This window comes from Hemiscyllium ocellatum, chromosome 2, assembly GCF_020745735.1.
Source record: "Hemiscyllium ocellatum isolate sHemOce1 chromosome 2, sHemOce1.pat.X.cur, whole genome shotgun sequence".
NCBI lineage: Eukaryota > Metazoa > Chordata > Chondrichthyes > Orectolobiformes > Hemiscylliidae > Hemiscyllium > Hemiscyllium ocellatum.
Window position 1 is genome coordinate 48,464,421 of NC_083402.1, and position 18,204 is coordinate 48,482,624.

Here is an 18,204-nt window from a genome sequence, read left to right on the forward strand (position 1 = left end):
AACTCCTTCACACACATCTCATTATAAAAGGCACTTTCCTTAATATGCACCCATGTATATAACAGGTGAGGCAAAAAGTAGCAAGTTAGTAAAACTTGGCTGTCAGAATAAAATTGATAACTTTTTCATCACCCACACCATGCAACATTGTACTTGAACTCATGGCTACATCAGAATGCACAACAGATGATTCTTTGAATGCAAGATACAGCTATTTATTGGAACCAGTTCAGAGAAGGTTTACTGGATGAATAATAGACTGAACACATTGCCTTATGAGAAAAGGCTAGACGGACTAGGCCTGTATCCTCTGGTATTTAAAAGAGTCAGAGGTGACCTGTTATGCAGGTGGTGCTCTTGGTAAGCACTCACTTAAACAACATATGATGTATTTAGGAAGTGCTGTGCTTTAGATATTTGCAACAGTCTAAATTACGTAAACTTTCATGATTCAAAAATATGTTTTTTTAGTTCCTTTCTTTTCTGCCATTTACCTTTGAAAGGCCTCTACCTCCATTTATTTCTTGGATATTTTGTTTATTTAGAACAGGAAAAGAGCCAGAGGGGTCTGTGTTTTTTGGCACTGCATATAATGAAATTATATATCTATCATTTAGAAAGAATTCAGCTACACATAGAAAACACAGTCAAAACCTTCCCTGATGCTAATCAAAACAGGAGGACAGAATGGTGTGGTGGTAATTGATTGATAATTCAGAGGCCCAGGTTCATGCTCTGGGGATAGTGGTTCAAATCCCCCAGAATGCTTGGGAATTTAAAATAATTAATGAAACTTGGAATTGAAATGTCTCAATAATGTTGACTGTGAAACGACCACTGATAGTTACAAAATCCACCTGGGTTCAGTATTTGGCCTTTCAGGAAGGAAATCTGGCATCCTTACCTGATGTGACTCGAGGCACATGGTTGAATCTGAACAACTCTCTGAAATGGCTTCACAAATCATTCAGTTCAAGGGCAATTAGTGATGGGCAATAAATGCTGTCCAAAGATACCCATGAAAGAATAAATAATAATAAAATTATTTTCAAGCCACTTCTTACCATGTTATTCTGTTATACTTCTGTTACTATATAAAATTATGCAATATTTTCACATTTTCTTCTGAGGAACAACAGGAGTAATTTTCACTTCAGGCAGGGGCTGTTAATTGGCTATTAGAGAGCAATCCCCAGCATACATCTGCATGACTTCCTTGTTTATTCAGGTCAATGACCAATTGGTCTTTTATTCTTACATTTCCCAAAAATCAACAGCACTCCAGTACCCTTTTACCATTTACTTCAAAACTCGCCTTGCACCACTCTCATCTTTCTATCAATTTATGGCTTAACTTTCTCTACTACATCTTGTAGACTTAATCTCTTGATACTCAAATTTAACAATGTATTCAGAACTTTCCCATTTAAAATCCCTCAATCATTCAAATAATGCTGCAGGTTTATTCATTTGCAGCATATCAGATACTGCGTGGGATAGTGTGAGGAGCTATAATAGCAAAATTGTGCAATGAACAAAATTTTCAGAGTTTTAAAATTTTGCAAGAGAAATGTGAGGTTTCAGTTGAAAGCTGTATGGAATGTATTAGAAGTCTATGTTATATAAGGTTTTTACTGTATTGAACAAGTTGAAATCACTATTGACTAAACATTAGCAGAGGAGGCAACTTATACTTTAAACTGAAAAATGAAAAATTTTCATTTGTTATTAAGACAATTAAAATCCACTGTAAGGTTATCAGGGTAGGCAGGTGAGCTCTGTCAAGATGTGCTTTTTTGTGGGATGTCTTCTCTCAGTTGGGTATACTCTGCAAATAGGATTTTAAGTAACTGACTTGTGGATACAATGTGAGTTGGCTTGGTAGGTGGTGGGGAAAGGTTAGTGGGTAGATGTAGATTAGATTAGATTAGATTTCCAACAGTGTGGAAACAGGCCCTTTGGCCCAGCCAGTCCACATTGAACCTCCGAAGAGTAACCCACCTAGATGCAGTTCCCTCTGACTAAAGCACCTAACACCATGGGCAATTTATTTAGCATGGCCAATTCGCCTGACCTGTGCATCTTTAGACTGTGGGAGGAAACCAGAGCACCTGGAGGAAACCCACGTAAACACGGGGAGAATGTGCAAACTCCACACAGACAGTCGCCCAAGACTGGAATCGAACCTGGGACGCTGGAGCTGTGTGGCAGCAGTGCTAACCACTGAGCCACTGTGCCACCCATAAGTAGGCACTATATTGGCATGAAAGGCATTGAGGAGATGGGTAAAGATACATAGGTTAGTGGGGAATGTGGTGTGTGCATGTGGATGTTACTGAGACTGAGAGGAGTTGACAGCGAAGGATGAATGAATGTTTTATTATTTTTAGGATATGTGATTGAAGGTCTAAGGGAGATTTTCTACTGAGTCCACCTCAGGATCTGGCAGTCCCCTCAGCTCTTCACAGATCATCTGGTTCAATTTCCAATCTAAGTCACACCCCAGACATGCACTAAAAATAGAGATTGATTGCAGCTCGCTTTTAAAGGTTGGGTTCACAAAGCTGTGAAATATCTCAAACCTTGTACCCGACCTGAGAATAAAAATTAGGTCGAAGCAGTTTTATTTAAGGGTCCAGTCAAGCACCTCAATTTTATTTGTCATTGCCTCATCTCCATTTGAATGTCAAAACTGTCCCCACAAATACATAACATCTCAGCTAAATTGTTTCCTCAATGTCTCAACACAATCGGATTAATTGTTTTCCAAATTACCATTGACTTGGTTTTCAAGACGAATTCATATTCTGGATAATTTGTGGCCGTAACCTCATTTTTACTTTTGCGATTGTAAGAAAAATGTGGGAAATTGCAGTGCCCATGTTTGTTTGAAGTATAAAGCATTTTCTTTCTGGCACATTTCTGTGTCAATTGCAAACCTGGATGCTATCTTCTTTCTGAAAGGGCACACAGATTTCTTTCATGAATGCAAGTTTCACAGCAATGGAATCAATTCATGTTTCACCACAAGTCCATAACACCTTGGAATGATAAGCATTCCCATCTTAACCTTTTATAAAAGGAAGGGTTTTAAGGCTGTGGTTTTGGATCAGATAAAACCAGACTATAAAATTGTCGAGGCAATCAAAGCCAAAAAATGAGTTAATATGGAGAGAACTGTGCTGTTGGAATTGCAGACAAACACAGGGTACATTGTGTACCTAGTTGGTTTCAACATAATTGACAGCAAAAGTAGAAGCCAATGTACATATAATTACTTTGCTCTGTGCCACCATTTCTGAGTCCTTCATTTCACACAGCTTTATTGGAGCAATTTTCAGTTTTGGCCAACATCATGGAAACATAGAAAATAGGAGCAGGTCTCGGCCATTCCACCCATCAAACCTGCCAACCATTCAACATGATTATGGCTGACCTTCCATCTCAGCATCTTACTGCTGCTGTCTCCCTAAATCAGTAACTCGTTTCACCTCTAGAAATCCGTCTGTTTATTTCTTACATATATTTAGAGATTTGCTCCATAACCTTTTCAGTTAAATAATTCCACACATCGCCCACTCTCTGGATGAAGATATTTCCCTTCATCTCAGTCTGAAATGGCCGCCTGGCATCCTAAGACCATGACCACTAATTCTAGACCACCCAGCCAGGGCAAACCACATCCAGTCTGTCTATGCCTATTAGAATGTTGCATGTTTCATTGAAGTTCTCTCTCATTCTTCCAAAATCCAATGAGTACATGTCTAGTCAATCTGCTATTTCAGAAATTAGTCTGGTGAACATTCACTGCAATCCCTCTGTGGCAAGAGTGCCCTTTCTTCGGCAAAGAGACCAAACCTGTATAGCTGCAGTAAGACCTCCTTGCTCTTGCACTCAAACCCTATTGAAATAATGGTCAATGTAACTTTTGCCTTCCTGCTTGCTGTACATATATGCTTGCTTTCAGCTCCCCTTGTACATTTCAATAATAATCTGCCAATCTGTTTTTCCTACCAAATTGGAGAACTTCACATGCAACCACACTTTTCTGCATCAGCCATGTATTTGTACACTCACTTAATGAGTTGAAATTGCCTTAAGGGATTTTTACTTCCACCTAATCAATCACAATTGAACATAGTTTTGTGTCATCAGCAAACTTGGAATTATTACACTTGATTTCCTCACTCAAATAATTGTAAAAAAAAAATGAGAATAGCCGGAAGCCAAGAATTGATCTCTGTGTTAACTCAGCAATCAGCATCCATTTCAAAAACAACTCTTTTATTTCTATTCTCTTTTTCTTTTTTCTTTTCTGAGAGCCAATTTTTAATCCATGCCAGTATAATTCGGCTTTGATTTTGCAGAATAATTTCTTATGTAGGATTTTATCAAAAACTTTCTGAAAATTCAAATATACATATCCAAATGCTTTCCCTTCTCTATTCTACTCACTCCATTCTCAAAAAAACTCCAATAGGTTTGTTTATCATAATTTCCTTTCATAAGTCCATGTTGGCATTACACATGTTGTAAGTGTCCTGTCGTCACATTTATAAAAGATTGCAGCATTTTCCCCATGACTGATTAATTCACAATACCCTGTTTGCTCCCTCACTTCTTTTTTAAACAGCGGAGTTACATTTGCCTGCCTCCCAACCTGCCAGGACTGTTACAAAATCTACAAAATTTGGAAAGATGATAACTGACACAAATACAGTCTCCATGGCCTCACCCTTTAGTATTGTGAGATGTAGATTCAGGAGGCCATGTCTCTCTAATAGTAGCTCAGTAGTTAGCAATACTGCCTCATAGCACCAGGGACTCAGGTTTGATGCCAGTCTCAGGTGACTGTGTAGAGTTTGCATGTTCTCCCTACATCTGTGTAGGTTTCTTCCAGGTACTCTGGTTTCATCCCTCAGTCCAACGACGTGCAGGTTAAATGGATTGGCCATGGGAAATACGAGGTTACAGGAATAGGGTTGGGTGTGTCTGTGTAGGATGCTCTTCAGTGGGCCAGTGTAGACTTGATGGGGTGAATGGCCTGTTTTCACATTGCAGGGATCCCATGAAATCTTCCAGTTGATCAAGAGGTCCACATAATCAAAAACACACTAAATAATAGAATTGTAATACAGGGTGTATATGTATCATTGTTAAACTTCATTTACAGCATAAATCATTTCAATGATAATGTAACTTTGCCTTAAGTTAAAGTTACTGGCAAAGAGGCTTCTCACTTGCACATTCAACGGACTACTCAGACATTGCAGAGATTGTGATAATACAGGATCCTTCTGGTATTTAAGGTCTATAGATTCTTCCAGTTTATCAAGAGTTCCAATTCATAAGATGCCAGTTTAAAGAAAGTTTGCTGTAGGCGTTTACTTAATCTGTCATTTCCTTGTTCTCCATTATCAATTCTCTCATTTCAGACGATAAAAGGTCTATATTTGTCTTCATTAATCCTTTTGTTTTTACATACTTGTGTCTGATTTTAATCTTCTTGCAAGTTTTCTCTCTTATTCTATTTTTTCCCATTTTAATCAATCGCTTGGTTTTGCTGAATTCTAAACTGTTCCCAATTTGCAGACTTAATCCTTTTCATAGCAACATAAATGAGTCTTCTTTGGATCTAATACTTCCCTTAATTTCTTTTGTTAGCCATGCTAGGGGACTATTTCTTATTACATTCTCTCACCAAAAAGAAATATATAGCAGTTGCAGGGCTTGCATTTAGTCCTTAAATATTAACTATTGCCTATTGTCAGATCCCAAACTGAAATCTGGCCTGATGGATCATTCCTTTTTTGATTTTACTAAGATAGTCCTTCGTTGAAATATAAGTATGCAAAATTACAGATTTGGGTATTAACAATAAAACACAAGTTTCTTTAGAAGGAGAAATAATATCCAGCTAAAATGAAACAAATTACTTGCATGAAACACACATCTAAAGATTTTGAAACACATGGTAGATATTGAATCCCATATACACTCCTTCAAGATCAGATTCCATAGTACTCACACGAGAGAGAATTTCCTTGTGTGTCATCTTTATAGGTTGAAATTAACTCTGACTTCAACTTCCAGTCTTGCAAATCTTGAAAACTCTTCCTGAAGCCTTCCTTAACTTGACCTTAAAACTTGCCGGCTTCAAGTAACCAGTTCAGGGTTTTATCCTAATACTTCAGCTCTGGAACTATTAGGAAACTTCTTACTCTGAAATAATTTATTTTTAAACAATTCCAAACTATCTTCTCCTTTTCTCACGAGCAGCTGCTTTACTCATCCATTTAGCTAATTCAACTAATAATTCTGAAACTAAAACTGAAAAGTTTCTAAGTTCGTAGGTTGGCTCACTGAGCTGGAAGGTTTGTTTCCAGATGTTTCATCACCATGACTAGGAAACATCATCAGTGAGAGTCAGTGAAGCTCTGGTGGTGTGTTCTGCCTCTCTATTTATAGGTCTTGGTTTCTTAAGGTGGGTGATGTCATTTCCAGTTCTTTCTTTCAAGGGAAGGTAGACGGGATCTAAGTCGATGTGTTTACTGATGAAGTTCTAGTGAGAATGCCATGCCTCTAAGAATTCTCGTTCATGTCTTTGTTTCACCTGTCCTAGGATCTGTGTTTTGTCCCAGTCAAAGTGGTGTCCTTCTTTGCCTATATGTATAGAAACTAGTGATAGCAGGTTGTGTCTTTTGGTGGCTAGTTGGTGTTCATGTACTCTGGTGACAAGTTTTCTGCTTGTTTGTCTGATGTAGTGTTTTTTTTTACAGTTTTTGCATGGTATTTTGTAAATGACGTTAGTTTTGCTGGTAGTATCTAATGGATCCTTTATGTTCATTAGTCACTGTTTAAGTGTGTTGGTAGGTTTGTGAGCTAAGATGATGCCAAGGAGTCTGAGTAGTCTTGGAAGTCATTTCTGATATGTCTTTAATGTAAGGTACTGAAAAGTTTCTCTTCAAGCTATGGATTTTCTACAATACACTTTAAAACAAGTCAGATTCTTTCATCACAAAGCCTAAGATACTAATTACCCTGTTTAATTTTTACACTCACAAATGCTCAAAAGGTGTACAAAACCTGCTAGCTTATGGTGGCTATATCTCTCAAACTGTTTTAGAAGAACTCACCATGTCTGCAGAAATACAAGTTAATATTGAACCCCTTCATTGACACAGAAAACCTCATATGCTATTGGTACAAAATTCAAAACCCAACTTTAATAATAAATGATATTAACATACATAAAAGTCACATATATTACACCATACATGCTTTTAAAATTTTAAAGTTACTCAATCTCTCACAGCCAACTGACTCTTCATATCTCAATGGTTTCCTTTCTTTCAGTTTAGGAGCTAAGTTTTGAATTGGACTAATCAATATATATGCCAAAGAAGAATTCTACTGTATTTGGGCAACTCTCTTCTGAAGGATCTCTCAAAGGAATTAACCACTTCACATTGTACAAAACCAAATCTAGTTTAACTTTCCATCAAGTTTGTTCTTCAGCAGACTTATCTAAAAAAAACTGATTTACATTCCAGGAATTCACCCACCACAGTACAATTACTATTGTACTTTGCTCAGTCTTTTTTGCAGATTAAAGTTACCCATGTAGCACTCTTGCTACAAGTATCAACTAACTTTGCATCAAATGCTATCCCTAACTTACCACTATTGCTTGGAGACTAATAGACAATTCTTACTAATGTTCTCTGCCCTTTGTTGCTTCTTAGTTACACCCAGACATTAAGATCTTCTGTGCCATTATCCTGTCTCGCTGTTGTACTGATTTTTTCTTTCACTCGTAAAGCCACCCCACCTCCTTATCCTTTTTTGTATATCCTTCCCAAATATTCAACACCTTTGCATGTTTAATTCCCAGTCTTGGTCACTCAGCAGCTATGTTTCCATAATCACAACCACATCATTCCCACTTATGGCTATTTTCACTGTTAAATCATTGATATCATTGTAAATGCTCTGTGTATTCAGGCATAATACTTTTAAACGATTTTTTAAAAACATTTTTGCACATTTATATACAATGTCATATTTGTTGCTTGTCCTAGTTTCATATACTTTTTCTTTTGTTTTCTACTTTTGTATCTTTCATTTCCATCTTTGTTTCCCTCACATATTCTCCCCACTCAGGTTTTCTAATCTTCTGCTACTCTAGTTCAAATCCTCACCTACTGTATTAGTGAACGCCCCTGTGGTGATCTCAGTTCTGGTCCTGCCAAAAACAACCATTCAGCTTGTGCCAATCTCATCTTCCCCAGAATCTGTCCTAATACTCCATGCATCTACATTTCCACTACCCTCCTCACAAACCCAGCCCATCAGTAATTTTCTAGCCATTGCTTCAACTAGTCTTTTCTCCTAGTCCTAATCTTACTAACACATGATAACCCTGAGATTACTACCTTTGATTTCCTACTTTATAATTTATTTCCTAATTTCCTTAAGTACTACTTGCATGATCTCATTCCTCTTCTTCCATATGTTGTTACCACTGACATAGACTATGACCTGTAGTCGTTCCCCTTCCCTTTCCCCATGCCTTGCAGGTTCCCAGTATCTTCCATAACCTAGGATCAAGGAAGGCAACATACTGGTAGCATGTCGACAGCCACTGAATTATTGATTGCTTTCCCTTAAGATAGAAACCCTTAACACTATGATTCTCTTTTTCTTATCTGCCCTCTCACTCCCAATTTTCCTTAAATCATCAACAACAGCTTCTTCAGGTCAACTTTAGTAAATTCCAGTACCAGTTGGATAATAATTGGTATTGTTGCAATGCAGTAAAAAATGAGGTCTGCAGATGCTGGAGATCACAGCTGCAAATGTGTTGCTGGTCAAAGCACAGCAGGTTAGGCAGCATCTCAAATGCAATAAATTTATATTTCTAACACAACTGCTTACACTTGTCCAGAGGCAAAAACTGTTTCAACAGAAAGAGATCTAAAATTGGATGGTAATCTAAAAACAATCAACAACATGTATATCAGAAGGAGATAATAAATACAACACAAAAGCATTCATACATGTGATAAGTAACATCTTATTCAGCTTTGACAGACCTACTTTGCAATACTTACTTTTATACATTCTCTGACTAAGAGCAGCTGAATGGATTTTTAAAAATGTTATTCCCTAAGTATCTTTAGAGGTTCTGATTCTCAATGTATCTATTAATGACTTGGATGAAGCAATAGAGAATTGTACAACAGATTTTCATCTGACATTAAGTTAAAAGGTGTAATAAATTGAGTAAATTTGAATTATGGTATGAACACAGTAAGAGAGTGGGCTGATGGAGTTTGATGTGGAAAAGAGTATGATCAGCCACTTTAAATGCAAGAAACTCCAATTAAAATACTATTTATATTAAAAGACCAGAGCTGTGGAGAAGAAAAGTAATTTGGGTGTTCATGTATAAAATCATTAAACAATAGTGCACAGCCATAAAATGTGCTCAAAAAGAGCTGATGGAATGTTATCTCAACATAATGGGAGCACAAAGGTGAGGAATTGATTCTTCAGTTGTAGGGAGCTTGGGTCAGATTCTATCTGAATGACAAGTTAAATAAAGCCTGTTTGTATTTCCTTATATTTAAAGGTTTGATGGATAATCTAAATGAGCACCTTAAAATGATGAAATAATCTGTTTTACATGTGAATATTGTGCAATAAAGAAGAAATAGAGGTTAGGAACTCCTTTGAGGTGACCAAATGAGGCTGAAATGTAAAGTGCATGATACACAAAGGTTAATTAAAATGTTAGAAGTGATACCAAAGTCTCACATTATGCCGTTAAAAGATCTGTTTCATAAGGAAGACAGTTAATAGTGGCTTTAATTTTTACTTCTTTTTTTCTATAATTTTTCAGTTCTTTTACAACTTTCAGTTGCCTCAAATATTAAAAATCATCTACCTATTTTTTAAGTTTAGCATTATCAGATTTTAAGGAAGACAGCCGGTGAATGTATAAATGTTTAATGTAGGAAAGAGGTATCTCACTTTATTGGTAAAGTCATGTTCACAAGATCAAAATTAATCTGTGTTCATCCTTACAATGACATGAGAAAGATTTAAGAAACTATGAGTTCAAACTTATGTTTATTTGGCTGAGCATTAATGTCATAGAATTTCATGGAGGATTTCTCTCCATGGAGAGCAGCAGTTCTTTTCAAACTATTGTCCCAAGCTTACCTGATTTCCTATTTATGCTGTCCTCATGCCTCCAGGCACCTACTCTCACTTTCATGCCAAGAATTACCTTGTTTCCTCAATCCAGATGATAGGATAGGAAGCTGCATGTTTATGAGGCAAGACATTCACTTAATGATGCTGATAACAATAATCCCTGTTAATCGACAACTCATCACGGCTTAGTAAGAATCTCATCTCAAAGTCCACAACTACTTTGGAAAATGCAGCTAGTTATGCCTGATATCGAGAGAGACTTTGCTGGCCTTGTCACATGACACCTCAGGATTTCTCACCATAGCCAACATCATTCAAGTCCAAAAAGATTCTGCCCTATAAGTTTTCTTTTTACCCGTTAGATTATCTATTGGTTTGTAATCCTAAAATGTAGACAAATCATCATTTGCACTGATTTGTCAATTAAGGATATTCCTCCAAGTGTGAACATCAGCTCTTTGTAAGATGAGTGAACTTTTGCTGAGACTCTTCATTCTGTCATGTGGGGACCATCTTCTGTCTCTTCTTATTCAGAAGAGAAATTTGCTTTCAAACTCAATTCTTTACTACTTAGAATTTTATATTGACTATCATGGATTGTGCATCTGTGGGGTGGCACGGTGGCTCAGTGAATAGCACTACTGCCTCACAGCAGCAAGGACCCGAGTGTGATTCCTGCCTTGGGCAACTGTCTGTGTGCAGTTTGCACATTCTCCCCATGTCTGCATGGGTTTTCTCGGGGTGCTCCAGTTTCCTCTCACAATCCAAAGATGGGCAGGTCAGGTAAATTGCCCACAGTGTTAGGTGCATTAGTCAGGAGCAACTATAGGGTAGGGGTCTGGGTAGATTACTCTTCGGAGGGTCGTTGTTGAGTGGACTTGTTGAGCTGAAGGGCCTGTTTCCATACTGTAGGGAATCTCATCTAATTTTTTATCTCTACATAACAATTCTTGGTACTTAACAGAAGATTATCAAGCCTATGTTTAATATCTGGAATTTTCAAGTGATGCTGGAAAAGACAGGGGGTTTAAGCAAATCAGTCAAATAACGTTATTTACCCACTTTTCCCTATTATTTAAGAAACTTGGTATGGAAGCTTGTGAAATATAATTTTTATTTCCAAGAGTGAGGCAGCCTTGGTGTTCTGAAATGACAAAGTCTCGGTGAGCTATGGTCTGTCTCACAACTGAAAATTAAAATCATATTTCACTGTCCTTTGTAGCCTATTCTACTTACAACACTAATTGGTTCCTATGACTAAATCATTGTAGCATTAATTTAAACTCTACTTACTTTTATTCAGTTTTAATGTGGTCTACATAAGCATCAAAGTAGCTTTTATGCTCCCTTTCATAATTACATAAAATTTCCTTTTCTTGCTCTCTCAGTACTACTTTCTCAACTTTAGAGGCTGCAATTTTCAAAGTCTCTTCAACTGGGATTAGATTTTATAAAATTCACAGAGCCATTTTGTTCTGAAATATTTTGTGTCTTGCCAATGAATCAAACAGTATCAATGTTATATTTCATTGTTCAATATAAACAATATGCTGTTCATGAATTATCTGTCTCTATAAAGAAATGTTTATGTTACATTTCAGATTCCATACAGCCACCTAGAAGTGCTGCATTGCTGTAGAAGTGGATAAAATATGCACATAAGAACATGTAGCTATTTAATTGCTGGACAGGCTCCTTTGCAACAGATACCATCAGTTGGGAGATACTGGTGATGGTACAACAGATTTTCCTTGATTTTAGATAATTTGAGAAATTATTTAAAAGAAAAAGGGTACATTCTGGTTTAACTTCAGCTAAGCAGTGAAAGTTCATTCCATTCTATTTCCAACTGCATTAGCGAGTTGGGCTCCAGAGGGCGTGGATTGGGCTTATACTTCTTCTGAGACATTGTCTAGGAGTGTCTGAGGTTACACCAGGAAATTTGCCAGATATGCTAGTAGAGCTTATTCCCTAAAAGTAGATTTTGTTCTGCATCTAAAGTAGTTTGAAATTTCAAACAGCAATTGATCCCAGAAATATTAATTACAACTGCAGCTGGGATCTAATATCAAAGGGAGGAAGGTCTAATGTTAAAAGCACAATGTTTTCTTCTTTGAGTCTGAATAGCTTTATTTTCCCATTCCCAAACAGAACTCTGTCAGTCAGAGATTACATTTCTATCATAAAGGAGATTGCCCTGCTGTCAATGCAAGATAATGCAGAATCAACAAAATGTTTAGATTAAAAAAACATACATTTTTATTGGGATTCTGTCTTCATTTAAATCTTATGTATGTTGTTTTTTTCCAGAACCATCTGGTTTTGTGTACATTCATTACCACCAACCCATCTTGGTAGTACCAGTCTAAGCTTCTGATACCATGTAGCGAATGATGCTCATTGACATCTTGGGCAGAAGATAAGATCAATCATGATGAACAAGAATTAAATTTTTAGACTTCCTGTGAAGATTTATAGGTCAGGTTGTGGGTGAAATCATGGATTCATTCGCTGAGCTGGTCTCGTTTTCTGCAAACGTTTCATCGCCTTGATCGGTGACATCATCACATGCGTCTTTGATAAGGTGTTGGTGCTCTGTCCCCCCTTGTATTTATATATCTCTGTTTGTTGGTACTTCTGGTTTTATATCTGAATGGTTTGTATGCGGGGTCCAGTTCAATGTGTCTACTGACTGAGTTCCAGTTGGAGTACCAAACTTCAAGGAATTCTCTGCTATGTCTCGGTTGTGCTAGGATGATTACATCATCCCAGTTGACTTTGTGCCCTTCATTGTCCGGGTATTTGGAAATGAGAGAGTGCTGGTTGTGTCTGGCAGTAGTGAGCTGATGTTCATGCACTTTTAGGGTCAGCTTTCCTCTTGTTGGCCCTATGTACTGTTTTTCACTAGTATTATAATTCTTATAATGCACTTTTAAATGTAATTTGTCTTTTGTTAAACTGTTTATTATCTTCAGTTAACCAGACCTTGAAGTCTCTTTTCAAACGAAAACATGGAGTAACTAATCACAAGAAACTTTTATAAGTATCAAAACACAGCTCCTCCCTGGTTTGGTGGGAATTTCAACTTGCATGACTTTTATTTACTCCAATGAGTGTACCTCAGTTTGTGGTTCTTGTTGTTAGATTCGAACATTCACCCACTTACCTCCCCTGTACGTTGTACAATTGATTTATGATGGAAACTATTCCCCCAAGGAGCAACATTAATCCTAATGTTGTGATTCAGCTGAATGCAGCTTCTTTATTTCTCACCCAAAGTAAGTCATGTGCACAAAATGTTCAACGTTCAAGTAAATGTCATGACTATGCATAGATTTGGGTATAAAATTGAATAAGCTCCTTTTGGATGAAGAGCCGAGAATGTGATGCTAGTAAAACACAGCAGGTCAGGCAGCATCTGAGGAACAGGAGAACTGACATTTCAGGCAAAGGCCCTTCATCATGAATTCCTGATGAAGGGCTTTTGCCCAAAACATTGATTCTTTTGCTCCTCAGATGTTGCCTGACCTGCTGTACCTTTCCAACACCACACTCTCGACTCTGATCTCCAGCATCTGCCCAGTCCTCATTTTCTCCTTTTGGATGATGTCATAATTTGTGTGAAAGGTCAAATTTAATGATGTCTCAGTAATTAAAGTAAAAGATTAATTGAGGACAACGCCACTTTTTTCTTCATTTGTGGGCATTTCTTGTTGGCCAGCATTTATTTCCCTTGAGAAGGTGGTGGTGAGCTGCCTTCTTGAACCACTGCTGTCCATCTGCTGTGGGCTGACCTACAATGACATTAGGGAGGGGTTTCCAGAATTCTACTGAGCAACAGTGAAGGAACAACAGTATATTTCCAAGTCAGGATGGTAAGTGACTTGGAAGGGAACATGAAGATGGTGGTATTCCCATTTATCTGCTGCCCTTGTCCTTCTGGAAGTGGTCATGGGTTTGGAAGGTGCTGTCTGAGGATCTTTTGATGAATTTCTGCAGTGCGTCTTGTAGATAGTATACACTGTTGTTGCTGAGCATCGGTGGTGGAAGGAGTTGATGCTTGTGGATGTCATGCTGATCAAGCAGGCTGCTTTACTCTGGATGGTATCAAGCTTCTTTAATGTTGTTGGGACTGCACTCATCCAGGCAAGTGAGGAGCATTCCATCACACTCCTGACTTATGGATTGTAGATGGTGGACAGGTTTTAGGGAATCAGGAAGTGAATTACTCACTGCAGTCTCTGACTTGCTCATGTGGCCACTGTGTTCATGTGGTGAGTCCACTTGAGTTTCTGGTCAATGATTACCCCCAGGATGTTAATAGTGGGGATTCAGTGATGATAAAAACTTTGAATGTCAAGGGGAGATAGTTAGATTGTCTCTTATTGGTGATGGTCCTAGCGTGGCATTTATGTGGTGCGAATGTTACTTGCCACTTGTTGGCCCAAGCCTGGATATTGTCCAGATCTTGTTGCATTTGACCATGGATTGCTTCAGTATTGTGCATGGCGCTGAACATTGTGCAATTATCAGCAAACATCCCTACTTCTGACCTTATGATGGAGGGAAGGTTATTGATAAAGGAGTTAAGAAAAGGCTTGTACCATTTTCCTGCAAAGAAATGACAACTGACCAATCAAGCCTTCTCTGGCTCAGCACAGAACCTGACCAATAAGTGACATTTACCAAAAATGAAGGGAGGGAGTTAAAATATGACAGGGAAAATGAAGGGAAAGTTAAAGCAATGAGCAGAGATGAACATCCTAGTGAATTAATGTGCTCAACACATTTAACCTAAGTTTGGATTGTTGCTGAAGTGGAGATGTTGCATAAAGTAATTGTCAGGATATTTGGTCTGTTTCCACTTCACAGCATTCTGGCTACAAGTGAGCATTGAAGCAAATCTGAAAGTAAGTGGAGGTAGGTTTAGAGCCACTGCTGACTGGTGCCTGAGCCAGCTCTACATTGCATGTTAGCTGAAAATGTTCTGATACAATTCTTTATTGTTTGACCTGTGCAAATATTTGCCCATTATTGTTGACAGCTGGATGTCCCAATGCCTGTACATGTCATTAGTGACAACTTGATTGATATACATAATAAGGCAAGTGTATCATCATATCAAAAACATGACATACTCTGATTAAAACTTCCTAATAAAGTATCCATCCATGTGATGTTTCAGGCATTCAGAGATGTTATAGAAGAGAATTATAAAATCCTAGAGCCCACAAGGAAGCTGTTTGGCGAATCAAGTATTTGCAAAATTTTTGAAAAGTTTTCTATTTAGAACCACACGTCAGCTTTTCCTTCACAAAGTAGTTATCTTCAAATATGTGTCCAATTACCTTTTAAAATTCAAATAGGATCTGATTCCCCCACCTTTTCCGTATTGCATTCCATACCTTAACTACTCTGTACGAATAAAAGTTTCATTTCCCCTTCAGATGTTTAGTCCAATTATTTTAAATCTGTGATTTTTGGCTACTGGCCCATTTGCCAAAGCAAATATTTTCTCCTGATTAGAGCTGTGACAAACCTTTTTAGAAACATAGAATATAGGAACAGGAGTAGGCCATTTGGCCCTTTGAGTCTGGTTAGCCATTCAATATGATCACGGTGGATCATCCAACTCAGTACGCTGTTTTAATTTTGTTCCAAATCTTTTCATTCCTTTAGACCTAAAAACCACATCTACATCTTTCTTAAGAATCTTTAATGTTTTAACTTCAACAGTTTCTTCTGGTGGGGATTTCCACAGGATCACCACTGCCTAGTAAAGAAATTTCTCCTCATCTCTGTCTTACTCCTTATCCCTAAACTGTATTCCCTGGTTCTGTACTCCATGGTCTAATCCTATTAGAATAGTTTGGAGGATGAATTCCTGGAATATAAACTAAACAGCTTTTGAGAAAAGCATGTTCAAGAACTAACTAAAAAATGAGTTATTCTCAACCTGCCATCATGCAATGAGAAGGAAAAAATGTCTCCTGTACAGAATAGAAAACAATTTATACCAATGATTAGATGAGGGGAATAAATACATATGAGCAAGATGGGTAAGAAGGTATGTTTGTAAAGAGGACGTTGGAAGGTTGTAGACCAATAGTGGTAGTTTGAATACATGGGAAAATATCTGGCAGATGGACCATTGTGATGATGCTACTCCTTCAACAAGATTGGGTTGTCCTTGGTTTTTTTCTCAGGACGTCATAAATACACAGACTCTGAGACATGTGGGATTGATCTACTTGAGAACACTTTCAAGCTTTTTAAAAAAAAACACATGCATAAAGAAAGGCGAGTGGCCAGTTCTCTCAGCTCAACTTTCCTCTGGTTTGGTTTGGTTTGGTTTTAGCAGTCTGGCTGTTTACTGAAAGCAGGCAATCAGTTGTGAAGCTGTTGGATCCAAAGAAGATCTATGCTGGCCCTCCCTCTCTCTGACATCTCTCCTGGAAGACCCTGTGTTTGATTTTACCTTCTGTGCCAAGGGTGTTTATGGGGATTGTTGCAGGAATTTTGAACAGCATCATTAATTTGGGATAATCTATTGGGTTTTCAGGTAGGTTGTTATTCAGTATTCTATTCTATTTTGTTTGTATTTCAATCAGTAGTTTTGCTTAAAACTAAATGGTTTGATCAGCTGCATCCCTCCTGGGGCATCCACTATATATCTGCTTAAAATAACTGGCAAAGTTAGGGTCCGAGCTACTGTCTAAAAATGTTTTGAGGGGGTCTCACCTGGTCCATAACTCCATAATGTGGAAGAATGTGAAGTTGTTCACTTTGACAGGAAGAATAAAATAAAACAATGTACAAATGAAATGGAAATTGATTGCAAAATTTCAAAGTTCAAAGGGATCTATATGTTTAGGGACATGAGAGCAAATAAAAAGATGCAGGTCCAGAAACCAATTAAGAAAGGTAATGGATTGCTATCCTTTATTACAAGAAGAATTGAATATCTAAAAAAAGGTATGCTTCACTTTTACAAGGCATTGATGGGACCATATCTCAAATATTGTATCAGTTTTGGTCTTATTTAAGAATGGATGTAAATGGTTAGGAGGTGATTCAGAGGAGATTTACTAGATTGCTACCTAGAATGAGAGAGCTATCATATGAAGAAAGGTTTGCCAGATTAGGTTTATTTTTATTAGAGTTCAGAGTTTTGGAAAGATTGACTTGATTGAAGTGCATAAGATTCTGAATGGATTTGACTAACTGGATGTGGAGAGGATGTATCATTTTGTGGATGAGTCCAGAACAAAGGGACACATTTTTAAAATTAGATGTTGTGCTTTTCCGGCAGACATTTATTTTCTCTCAGAGGATCGTGCAACTTTGGATCCCTCTACCTCGGAAAGTGTAAGAGGTAAGGTCATTAAATATGTTTAAGGCAAAGGTCAATAGATTCTTGCTAGGCGAGGAAATCGAAGATTGTCAGGAGTGAATAAGAATGTGGAATGAGAAACACAACTGCTCAACCATAATTTTACTGAATGACAGAGTAGGTTCGAGGGGCTGAATTTTCATATGTTCATGTGTCCAAAACCAGCCATTTTAAATAATAACATAACTGTCTTGCTGACTCTATGACATGCACTTGAACACCAAATGCAAATAATTAAATGAGACCTATTTCTTTATTTTTATGACTTGAAGATTAAACAGAATCCACTGAGAAACCAAAAATAATCAATTGCCATGAGAGCTGCTAAGAAAGAAACAAACAGAGAATGTTTTTCTACTGATCCCAGCCTTAAGGGCAGGAGATGTGGGAAAAAGTAGTTGGCTCTGCAAACTGCCTCGCACTGTCACTGCATGTGAAAAATATTCAATTTCCTAGTTTTGTTGTTGTTGAAGTTGATGAACACTTGGTCTATAGATATCAAAACATATGAGTTTCTGGGAGGTCCCACTAATTTTAACTTTGACCATAAAAACACTTCCCCAAACAATCACTAGTTGTTAGATGAATTC